This window comes from Macrobrachium nipponense, chromosome 31 (assembly GCF_015104395.2).
Source record: "Macrobrachium nipponense isolate FS-2020 chromosome 31, ASM1510439v2, whole genome shotgun sequence".
Lineage (NCBI taxonomy): Eukaryota > Metazoa > Arthropoda > Malacostraca > Decapoda > Palaemonidae > Macrobrachium > Macrobrachium nipponense.
Window position 1 is genome coordinate 37,974,843 of NC_061093.1, and position 12,500 is coordinate 37,987,342.

Sequence of the window (12,500 nt, forward strand, 5' to 3'; positions counted from 1 at the left end):
TCTGTTAAATCCCTGTTTTCAGCTTAATGTACTAGTACCTTTACGGAGACATATTACTTATACGAATTGAACGCAAGAAGTTTCTATTATCATGAATTTTCACTTAATCTTTTACCTTCAGTGTTAAAGCCGTTTAATCCGATCTCATTACTTGAACTGGATAATATAAAATACAGAAGTTTGTATCTTAATTTACTACAAATGGAATTCTCTCTCTCTCTCTCTCTCTCCTCTCTCTCTCTCTTTCTCTCTCTCTCTCTCTCTCTCCTCTTTCTCTCTCTCTCTCTCTCTCTATTTATATATTTTCATGTTGTAAGAATCGTGCAGGAGTAATAAAGGAGCATTATTAGAAATTTAATTCTCCGACTTCCTCTACTTTTCCAGTTTGCTAAGTATTTTTTGTTCTTATTCTCTTAATTAATGAATATTAGAGCCAAGCCCTTTTTCAGAAGGCTTTGTGTTCTGGAGCTTAATGTAATCATACCCTGGGGAGCAGGTAATGCAAGAGAGGGAGAGTTAATTCTATTTTACATTTCAAGAGTATTGCCGTTGGTTTTTATATCATACTTTCTTTTTAACTTGAAATGTGTTGAACGCCCATAAGAACATAAACTGTTGGACTGTACTGCTTCGTCCATTTTAAAATGAAGTAGTTATTAAGTCCACGGTTAATTTACCTGATCTTCTTGCTAATTGCTTACACAACTAGGAAAACTTTCTGAAAAAACAATGCCTGACAATATGCAATGTTTTATTTCCTCTGTAGGAAAACCATTCATATGCTAATGTTTATCTAAATTATTTCTAAGTCGTTATTTATCAAGTCAGATATGAATGATCTGAAAAATTTTATTTTTATTTTCATGTTATATTTTTCATCTGCAATATGAAATACACCTGACAACACCATCCGACACCCTTATAAAGGTTTGGTAAAAAAAAAGTTACATCCCAACGAACTGTTACTAAATGACTTTCATATTAGACTATATAGAACTGTAAATTGTGACAAGACGTATGACATCAGTCAGTCACATCCTATGCGCTGACTACTGATGCTGGTCCTTAGTGGGGACGAAGCTTTCACCTATGGATCTTAGAAGTTAAGTAAAAGTGCGTGGTAGTATCTACTCCCAGTGAACTTTATTACTCAGTAGTGAGATTGTGGTTAAGGTCACAGTGATCCTGTGTAATTAGTTTAGTCATGAAATGCAAAATCCTTCTTATCTGAGAAACAATTACACCAGATAATTAACGAGGAAAATGATAAACTAATTCAGTGCACTAGTAATATAAATAATCAATGCCTCTCGATCTACATTCGAAGGGAAAGTTAATAAGATGTCAGACTCCTTAACATGACTGCTTTATATCAGGTATATATATGTCGTGTATATATATACAAACGGTTTTCCGTTTTCAAAAGGGGTCACATGCGTGCTTCGAACGCTGATAGTGAAAATGTACTTCTAATTTGGGTGAGTAGGTAGGTATTTTTCATCAGATATGATTTCTACAAGACCTAAATCTGTCCCAGTTCCTCTCTCTCTCTCTCTCTCTTTTCTCTCTCTCTCTCTCTCTCTCTCTCTCTCTCCTCTCTCTCTCTCTCTCTCTCTTTCTCTCTCTCTCTCTCTCTCTCTCTCTCTCTCTCTCTCTAGAATGATTTGAAAATAAGAAACAAGCAATTGCAATATAGACTTACGTATGCTGAAATGAACCAAAAGTCGTCCATCTCTGAACGGTCTTTTCTGCAAAAGTTACCGGTAGTAACAATCGAAGTCAGTGAAGAAGGGGGAAGAGCAGAAAATACAGCTGATAGAGAGAGAGAGAGAGAGAGAGAGAGAGAGAGAGAGACGACAGACAGACAGACAGACAGACAGAGAGAGACAGAGAGAGAGAGAGATATCCGTTCTATTCGTTGGTTGATAAAACTTCTCAAACAAAATTATTCATGAATCTACTCCTTCATTTCTGGGTCGAAAAAGGAGTGACATTCACTACGAAGTTTTACATTGGCTTTAGTTACTGTTAAATATGTAGCTTTAGCTTTTGTTGACAAATGTTAGTCGTCATTACGCTCACTCATTTGTAGGCGCTAAATTTCCGTAATTCATTTTATATAGTAGTGGAATCTTATTAGAATTATTATATTCATGCGATAATGTGTGGCTGCATATATTAAATAATAGCGCACTTCAACAGTAACTCACAATTATAATATGAAGCAGCATTTTACTTTGGTGAAGGATTTTCCAAATGAAAGAGTGAGAATATTAGGGCATTGACAATACGCCATTAGATAATTCCACGCAAGTAGTATTTGGATGTGAGGTTCACTCGCTACTGAGAAATGTATATCGAACGGCATTTGGCAGAAAAATATGATCAAATAAGGTAGCATTTGCACATATTTGAATTCATTTGTTTACCATTTGCAAATTCCAACTCCAAAATATTTTTTAGCTGATTATAAAATGAAATTCAGAAAATGTATATCATAAATTGAAATTGTATATATGATGTTGCAATTAAGACGCTCTCTCTCTCTCTCTCTCTCTCTCTCTCTCTCTCTCTCTCTCTCTCTCTCTCTCTCTCTCTCTGTGCCTATTTCCTTCCTCATGCTAAATAAAATGAATTGTTATTCATAGTAAAATCATGTAAGTCGTAATTCTGAATAGTTTATCATCCAAAAGGATCTTTATAAGAATATAATAAATCTACTGCCCAGTAAATGCTAAAGAAACCTCGACATTTGTTTCATACTACTACTACTACTAATAATAATAATAATAATAATAATAATAATAATAATAATAATAATAATAATAATAATAATGCTCTGACTGCTCAATAAAATGCCTTTTAAACTTTCAGAACCAGGACACAAGGGAACGAGACCGACTTTTGCACATTAGATTATTATTTTATGACTTCTATGGCTTAGTTGGCGGCGACCTTGCCCTTCAATATGTATATATATATATATATATATATATATATATATATATATATATATATATATATATATATATATATATATATATATATATATATATATATATATATATATATATATATATATATATATATATATTTATATATATATATATATATATATATATATATATATATATTATATATATATATATATATGTGTGTGTATATATATATATATATATATATATATATATATATATATATATATATATATATATATATATATATATATATATATATATATATATATATAGATATATATATATATATATATATATATATATATATATATATATATATATATATATATATATATATATTGAGAATGTGATTCCAGAGTTCATGGCTCTTGCTTTAATTTGACATGTTTTTACCTAAAGGGGGCAGAGTCACTAGCCGTAAGCCTGCTACATACTGGGTGAAACTCATCATAACCGATAACACCCAATGGTATATAATTCATTGCTCAGGTTACCAGAGGAACAAAAGTTTTCAATAAAATTAATAACTAAATAGTTCCCAAAGAGCCCTTATAGAAACCCAGGACCTCTTTCTGAGTAGGCAAGTGCATTAATTTTGCACATACAGTATATCTACATTAGGTATTAACATTTAGTGTATCAATATTTGTAAAATTAAGAATGCTGTTACCTATGAAAAAAGTTCACAATTCATTTGAAAGCTTCTGACTCATCTCGGGATCATGAAAGCGTGTTTCGAGAACGAGAACCATTTGTTTTTTTAGATAATCCTCTTGTTGCTTGTTTTCGTTCGATGATCAAAACCCACGCTTTTAACCTAACTTTAAATTTGTTCCTTTCGCAACTACATGTCCTACCTATTGTGAAGGAATATGCTAAACCTAGACCTTCTATTAGAGTGCAAACTATTACCCAGGTAGAAGAGTAGTTGGAGAACGAAAGAAAAAAGTTCCCAAAATTACTAAAGAATAAGGTTGGAATGAAAAGCATTAAGCTTCCTCTTACATCGGTACTTATGTCTCGTCAATCAATGCTCATCTCTTGTGCCAATTTCTATCCCACTCATTCTTTATTCCTGCATCAGCAATATCTTTTCTGTTTTTTTTTTTTTTTTTTTTTTTTTTTTTTTTTTTTGAGAGAGAGAGAGAGGTGCTTGAGCCTAGCTGAAGTATGGTCCTTTTCACGCTAAAAAAAAAAAGGGCACGATTTCATTATACGACAGCGTAATCGGAAAAGCTCCCCCTTGGAAAGAGTGCGTCTATTCACGTAATATTTGTGTCGCAGCTGAAACTTTAATCAGAATCCCTCAACTTTACACTGAGCACTGGATTTCTTTTTTTTCGATAACTTGTTGCGAGTACAACATGGCTTCGATATCTTTGTTTAGATAGTGAATGTTACCTGTTGAGAGTTTTTGATTTCCCAACCGAAGATATGGAAAGATTAGACAATGGAAAAGTTCCTCGTTGGACGAGTCGTTTTAGCGCTTGGCTACCAATCCGGTGGTCCGAAGTTTGATTCTGGCTCGGCCACATGGAATCAGAGGAATTTCTTTTCTGATGATAGAAATTAATTTCTCGATATAATGTGGTTCGGATCCTACAAAAACCTGTAGTACCGTTGCTAGGTGATCAATTGGTTCCTAGCCACGTAAAAATATCTGATCCTTCGGGCTAGCCCTAGAGAGCTGTTAATCAGCTCAGTGGTCTGGTAAAACTAAGATATAATTAACTTAGACAATAGAAAAACGCCATAAAAAGTAAAAAAAAAAATAACTAGGAGTACATTAAGGAAATAAGTGCGTTACTCAAACTGTATTAGTTAAACTTTCGTTTCCTTTAGTTTCATTTACACCAATCTTTTATTTTGATAAAATGGAACTGTAATCTATTTACCGGAAAATGTCCTAACTTTATTTTCATTTTACATTTATTATTCATTAATGCCCTTGGTTTCATTCCCATGATTCATAACAAATGGAACATACAATCTAGAGAGGTCAGTTTGAAATGAAGCAAAAAATGTAATGGAAAAATTTTATTCTTGGCAGTACAATTCCCTCTATATTATGTACTTCAGATTTCTATTTGCAAAGCGAACTCATCAAAACAAAGAATCATATTTTGAAATTAAGAACTCATAAAAATCGTGAAACTTTGGTGACAAATCGTCAGGAGCCGAATGCAAAATTCGCTGTCAAAAACTGCGGATGCGGAAACATGGCTGTTTCCGACCTCATGAAGCATCAGCCTGGAAAATGGTGTTCTCCTCTCACAACTTTTTCTCCATAAAACTTTGCATTTGGTTAATGCACAGTGACCTGAATTCTTTAATGATTTTTATCCCTGTGGTGTCTGCTTTATTACTCAGTTTTGGTTTCACCGTTCACAAAAAGGGAGGATGAGATGATCTTTTTTATTCGAGTCATCTATGATCACTGTTAATGTAAAAGCAGTCATCATAAAAAAATTGGTATGAATGCATTTCATGGAAGGTATGGAAGATTTTTTCCTCCTGTTTGCCAAAATAGATATTTTCTTTAGCGTCTGTAATGCGTATTAAGTTCGTATAAACATTACTGCAGAAATTACATTTACATTTTCTTTATGGATACTTTTAAAGTTTTTCTTGTTTTGAATTTTGTCCGAATAAACGCACTTCTTTCTTCCTCGACTTCATAATGAGAATGTCCCATGATTTATGTATTGATAAAGAATTGTTAGTAAGAACAATACAAGTTTTATAACCACTAGTTGCTGACCTGTGATACTGGTGAAAAGAGTCATGTTATATTCTTTCTTACACGGAGCAAAATGTGCATCAATCCAAGAAAGAAATAAGTACATACAAATGACGTAATTGGTTTAATAAACTTTCTGTAAATATTTATGAATGAGTTTAAAAGCTAGTTGCTTTTGTGTATTTATTTAATGAATCCCATTACAGAGGTGCTCGAGGGAAAGCAACGCAAAAGATACAGTCACATTCGTACATTTTTATGAGGAAGCATGGATAAAATCACTCAGAAGATCAATATCTACATACCTACATACATCATATATATATATATATATATATATATATATATATATATATATATATATATATATATATATATATATATATATATGTCTGTGTGTGTGTGTGTGTAGCAATACTTGCTTCCATCTTGCAAGCCACTCAAACTTCTTAGATACTAAGAGGCTTTTCTTTTACAATGTGTATTTCACATCATCTGTCTACGGTTCTCCTCCTTCCACATATGCATGAGTTGCACATTCATTAAATGACTCTATTACCTTTCATTTATCCATATGACCAAACCATCAGTATCCATCCTTTTCACATGGAATAATCTTTCCACTTCTACATATGTCAATTTCTATGCTTTTATAGCCTCATGCACTAAAGAAAAACATTTATCTTCCATTTCCTTTTAATATTCATATGTCCTGCCAAGTTCGCCTCATGAATGCTGAACTTATCATTCAGAGATTAACCAGATCTCGTTCCAGTCTTTTGGAAAGACCCTGCTACCTTCCTTGCAGGAATGTCCGAAATAAATGCATTTCTCGTTTTCATAACATTTCTGTAAATAATTCCAATGAAAGCTTTGCAATCAGACGAAAAGGAAATTAAATAAAAGAGTATCTTTTCAAACATACCTCGAACGCTCATTATGGAAAAGTCGAGTAAAAACATGTAACGACAGCGTATCCTTGGTAAGACACTGAATAAAAAAAAAAATAATAATAATAATAAATAAAAAAACTGGTATAATTTTTTCCCCCGGGGTAAAGGAGTATCTTTGTTTGTTTGTGTTTTTTTTTTTTTTTTTTTTTTTTTATTCTTATTTCGGAATTCCGGATTTTCATCGAAAAAGAAAAAAGTACGTTATGATTATCGAAACTAAGCATTGTAATGCTGCCCTTACTTAAGCCTAGCCACTATACATCTTTTGATAAACTAAATAGTTCTCATGGGGTATCGTACGGAAAAGAAATTAGTCACTATAATCATACTGGGAAGTCGATTGTTGATATTGTAACTTTTATAATGTAATGTAATTCAAGAAAAATTGTGTCCGTTTTCTGGTTTATCATATATAACATTCTCTGCTGGTATTGATCGATATACGTGCACAGTACTATCGCGGTAAAGTAAATAATTAATTAGAATCAATAACATCAAGCAAATCTAAAAGTGACAGTAAGAGACACAAAAGAAATCTTGTTTTTTTCTCTCTTATTTTTTTATTTTTATTTTTTTAATGGTGTGATCTCGGTCAACTAGTTTTGGTATATCCGGGGAATTTCCACACCATCAAACCAAATGAATATTTTCAGAATTCGCAAACCTCGCGAACACGACGAAAGTTTACCAGGTGGACTAAACGTTGGGCGCAAAATTCGCTGTCAAAAATTGCTCATGTAAAAAGTTTGTGGCAGATGGTGCTCTTTTATCTGGCCTTTTCTGCCTGCCAAACTTGCATTTGTTTGATACAGAATTAGCTGAACAAATCCCGCTTTATTGCTGTCTTCTCCATTTACGTCTTCTTTTGGACTTTGTTTGTAAGCCATGATAGATTGAAGTGCTAATTATTTAGGGTTTTTCCCTTTGAATAAGTTTTATGAAATTTTAATATTTGTTCCATATTAATCATTTAAATTTTACTTCTCAGTTTGCTAATTATTATTTAGAATCTCTTTTTCGTTCTTAGACACTTCAGTTGTTTAAGTCTTACATCTTTTTATTTATTTATTCATCTACCGCTAAGGGTATTTTATTTATTCATAAAAACAAAACTCTTGCCATTAAAACTGTCCAACGGTATATATATCATTAATCAAAACATCGCTAATTTATACAGTACTGAATAGCTCAATCAAAATTTCGAGAAATTTGTTAATTTATGTTTTACTCCATAGTAGCATCAGCAGCAATATTAGACTGATTTCATACTTTTCAAAAATATAATATCGACTCATCTGATATGAAAGAAATTGGACATCTTTGTCTGCCTTTCTGTCTGTCTGTCTCAACATCTACCTCTTTTTGTAATTTACTGTGATCATGAATTACGCGCTGATTCTAAAAGAAGAGCGCCTTCAACCTTCTCAGTAGGGAGGTAGTGCTGTCAGTGCATATCACGCGGTGCACTGTAGGTTCTTTGCAGCGTCCCTTCGCCTCCTAGCTACAACCCCTTTCATTCTTATTATTATACCTAACATTCATATTCTCTTTCTTCCATCTTGCTATCCACCCTCTCCTAACATTTACTTCATAGCACATCTAAGAGGTATTTCCTCTTGTTACACCTTTCGAACCTTTGTACTCACAATTTCAGTTTCATCGCTGAATGACCTCATATGTCCCATTGCTTGGCCTTTACACAAAATTCAATATTCTATTCTCTTCTTCTCCCAGACTCTACCCTACTCCGACCTACCTCCCAGGAAAAAAAAATATTCCAAACATTTGGTGTCACCCCAACTCTGAACACCGAGAAATGTCTAGTAGGAGAATATATGATAATAATGGCTTTTGGCAAGAATGATGAATTACTCTCCCCCTTGGCTGAATCTAATTATGCTGTAATTACACTGAGGCTTAAATCAAAGTTGAGGATATTATTACGAACAATCTCTCTCTCTCTCTCCTTCTCTCTCTCTCTCTCTCACGCACACATTTATTAACAATTAAGAAGTAATTGTTTATAAATCGAGGGAAATTGGAGGCTATAGCCCTTTTGGTGATAAGGAGCTGAGAGTACGACCTAGTAGATATTTGCGAAGAGATTGCTTTGGCTATCACTTTGTAACTAGGGGAAAGCAAGTACCTCTAATAGTACCCTTTAATACAGTATATGTCTCTGAAGCCATCTTCCCTGAAGAAACTCGAACAAGTATCAGGTGAAAACTGCTCTCTGGAAAAAGGGAGGGACCTCTGTTTATTTTTTCGGTCTACATCTACTAAATCACTGGAAAATGGAATGAACCGAATGCAATGATGAAACCGTTGCTGGCAAGCCATTCAGCTTATAACTTAGTCTTTATACACAATATAATTTCAAGCAGATCTTATAAGCTTATGTGTGAGAGCATAACAATAGATTGATTAAATGAGACAAGCGAAGCCGAATCTAAGCAACTTAGTATTACTAGTGAAGCAGAGACGTGTGAGATGCAGGAAATAACATAAGGTGTCTGTGTCGAAGGGAGGCAGGTGAACTTTAACGAGGAAGACAGCTGCATTGAAGCCATTTACAACTTTAGGTTTGTTGCAAGGAAGCAATAAAACAACTGACAGGCGATTAAAACGCACCGGTCAGAATAGTGTGATCAAGACAATCGGCGGTTTAGATTGTAGAAAAAAAATAGTTATGCGAGCAAGTTCACTAAAGTAAGAGAAAATATATGGTTGACGTTTTAAAAGTGTCCTTTAAAGCAATGAGTCACGCATTTTTATATTACCGTGAAAAAGGGATCACCCATATATATATATATATATATATATATATATATATATATATATATATATATATCTATATATATATATATATATATATATATATATATATATATATATATATTTATTATTTATTGTATCTGGTGTAGTGTATGTAAGGTAATCTCCCACAAATGTAGAGGTGCTTCAAAAGTGTCTGACTCAAAGTACAGTGCTTGCAACCGAGGGTAAACGTTGGATAATAAAGTAAATTGAAATATTATAGAACTGAAATAGTAGAGATTGAAGAAAGTTTGAGGATGTGCAGTAAGTTTCTAATTGGACGTAAGGGTGTGGCTATTATAGCAAAATGAACAGGAATGTCAACAGTTGGCAGGATAAATGAGAGCCAGTTGATGGTAGACGTATTCTACTCTCTCTCTCTCTCTCTCTCGCTCTACTTCTTCTCTCTCTCTCTCTCTCTCTCTCTCTCTCTCTCTCTCTCTCTCTCTCAGTCTATCATATCTTAAGTAGTCAGTAAATAAACTCCGGGCAAGAAAAGTTCATCCAAATATAAGACATTTGCTATAATAATCAAAACTGTCCTAGAACTTGTATTCCAAAAACAAATAATAAACAAACTAGCAATCTTGCACATCCGCAAGGTTACGGTAATTAGAGTAGATCTGTGATATCTTTGGATGGTTTAGCGAGAATAAAATGCATATTCATCTGCACTTACGTACTAGTAAAATGTAGCGGGAAAACAAAATTTACGATGCATAATGGATAATATGATCGTGATTTTAATCACTGATGAGCGTCCCTAATTAACCAGTTATGGTAGGATACATTGGGAAAATACAAGTTTTCATGTGGGATACTAGAACTGACGATCAATATTATAAAATATTCATGAATTGGATAAAAGAAGCAGGAACATGCCCTTTCTTTCTATACAAAGCAACCCTATTCTGAAAGGAAATTGCAAATATAAAGTGTATTTCCCTTCCATAGGAAAAAAAAAAATTGTGGTAATGGTTTTGATAAGATAACACTAAAACGGCCGTTCCAGATTTATTTCGTGAGTTGTATCAATCAAGGTCCTCATAGCCTCTAAAACTCATTTGAAAGGAAATTGTATTTTATCATGTATTAACTATTGGCATTGCTTTTGCTTTATTATTTTCTCAGCCTTGTTACTGCTTTTGTGATTTTTTGTTGTATATAAAAAATTAGCGTAAGGAAATTAGTTTTTAAGGTTTTAGTTTTTAAGCTTTACTTAGGTCTCGGCTGAGCGTCAAGCGAACTGCTTGTTAAACCTCCTCCCCGCTTGTTAAATTTTTGTGAGCATCTTATTAATGCTAGTTTTTTTGTTTTGTTTATCTTTCGGGTGGTTGGCGAAAAGGACACCAGTGAGGATATTGGAGGAGCACAACTTTTCCCGAAACAGTTCGGGCTCGCTATCTCCCGCATGGTTGGCAGCTGGCATATTTTTCTTAATCGTACTTCGAAGGATTTGTCGTCGTCAGTATTGAAGGCGCAGGGGCATTTCGGCCATCTGCGGTGACTTACCCCCTTACGTGTGTACTTTCCTGCGGGCTCTGATATCGGCGCTGGATCCGACAGAGTGGACGTGGGAGGGACATCACTGTGTTTGGTGCCTACGACTTCCTTCTGAGCTGCAGCGGTGGGGGTATTGAGGCCCGTGAAGTGCAAGTAGGGCGGTTGCTACCAGGTAGGGAATATCCCTTGTGTTTTTGGTCGGGAGCACGACAGACTCCTTCCCCATGGTATTAGTGACCTGTGTAGCTGCACGCCTTCAGATAGCTGAGTATTGGCCTGGTACGTGGCATTGGTCCCAGAGAGTGTAAGAGATCACGGCTCCCCTGTATTTTCGGCTTTCAGCAAGGCGACTGTTTAGCCTGACTCGTTTGTGCATCCATTCAGCCCTTATTCAGTGTGAGGAGCTCTTCCTGAGTATTATTTTTGTTATTTACTTTCGTATAGTGAGTTGTTCGAGACTGTTGGCATTTCTTATTGCCGCGTTTGTATTTATATATATATATGCCAGTATTTTTGTATATCTTGTCACGAGTGATGCTGTAATTTTCGTTATTTCTTGTGGGTATTATATATCTATTAATATATTTGATATTTTTTTATATTTAAGATTTAGTTTATATAGGTAGGTAGGAGAATTAAGTTTTTCCCCCTGTTGGTCTCATACTTCTTTCCTCTCTGTTTAGTTATAGGTATTGGTTTATATTTATGTTGGTGTTGGGCCCATTTTTGCTAATTTATGCAGTATATTTCTCAATATTTTCTGTCTAGGGTTTAATATTAGTGTTTTAGGAACTCCTACGGGAGTAGTAAGGACTAAGCTGTGTCCTGTATAGTCACAAGGCTGACTTTAAATTTTTTTTGCTTTGATTGTTAATAAATGTTGTTAGTTTTCCTGTGTGTTTTTGTCTCCACTGACTGAATTTATCTGGATACTTGGTAAGATCACTGTCCTCTCTATTCTTGTGCAAAAGAACTTGCACCCCGGCCCAACAAGGGTCATAACAATTTCAATACCCGACGATAATAACTCGGCACAAACACGGAACCGTGGTTATAAACCGTCTCACAAACTATATGAAATATTGACTATCATTTCAAACGATATTGGAAAGCCATGTAAAAAAAAAAAAAAAAAAAAAAACATGAAAATTATGAACAGTCATTCTTAACTTGGAATTGGGCACGTAGGCGTGAATAAAAAAGGGGTTGCTTGGGAGAAAATGCAGTATTAAAACAGCACATGCTATGAACACAATCACAGGTAATAAGTATACGGATGCTGGCATTATTTGCTGCACTGAATCGTAAAGTATTCACATAACTACTATTATCGAAACTGCATCGAAAGAATACGCACATAAAATTTTCACAATACTCTCTCTCTCTCTCTCTCTCTCTCTCTCTCTCTCTCTCTCTCTCTCTCTCTCTCTCTCTCTCTTTTTACTTCCGCTAGCATCCCTCAATATCTTCTACAGGAACCCAATGGTGAAACATGAGTGTCCGGAGCCT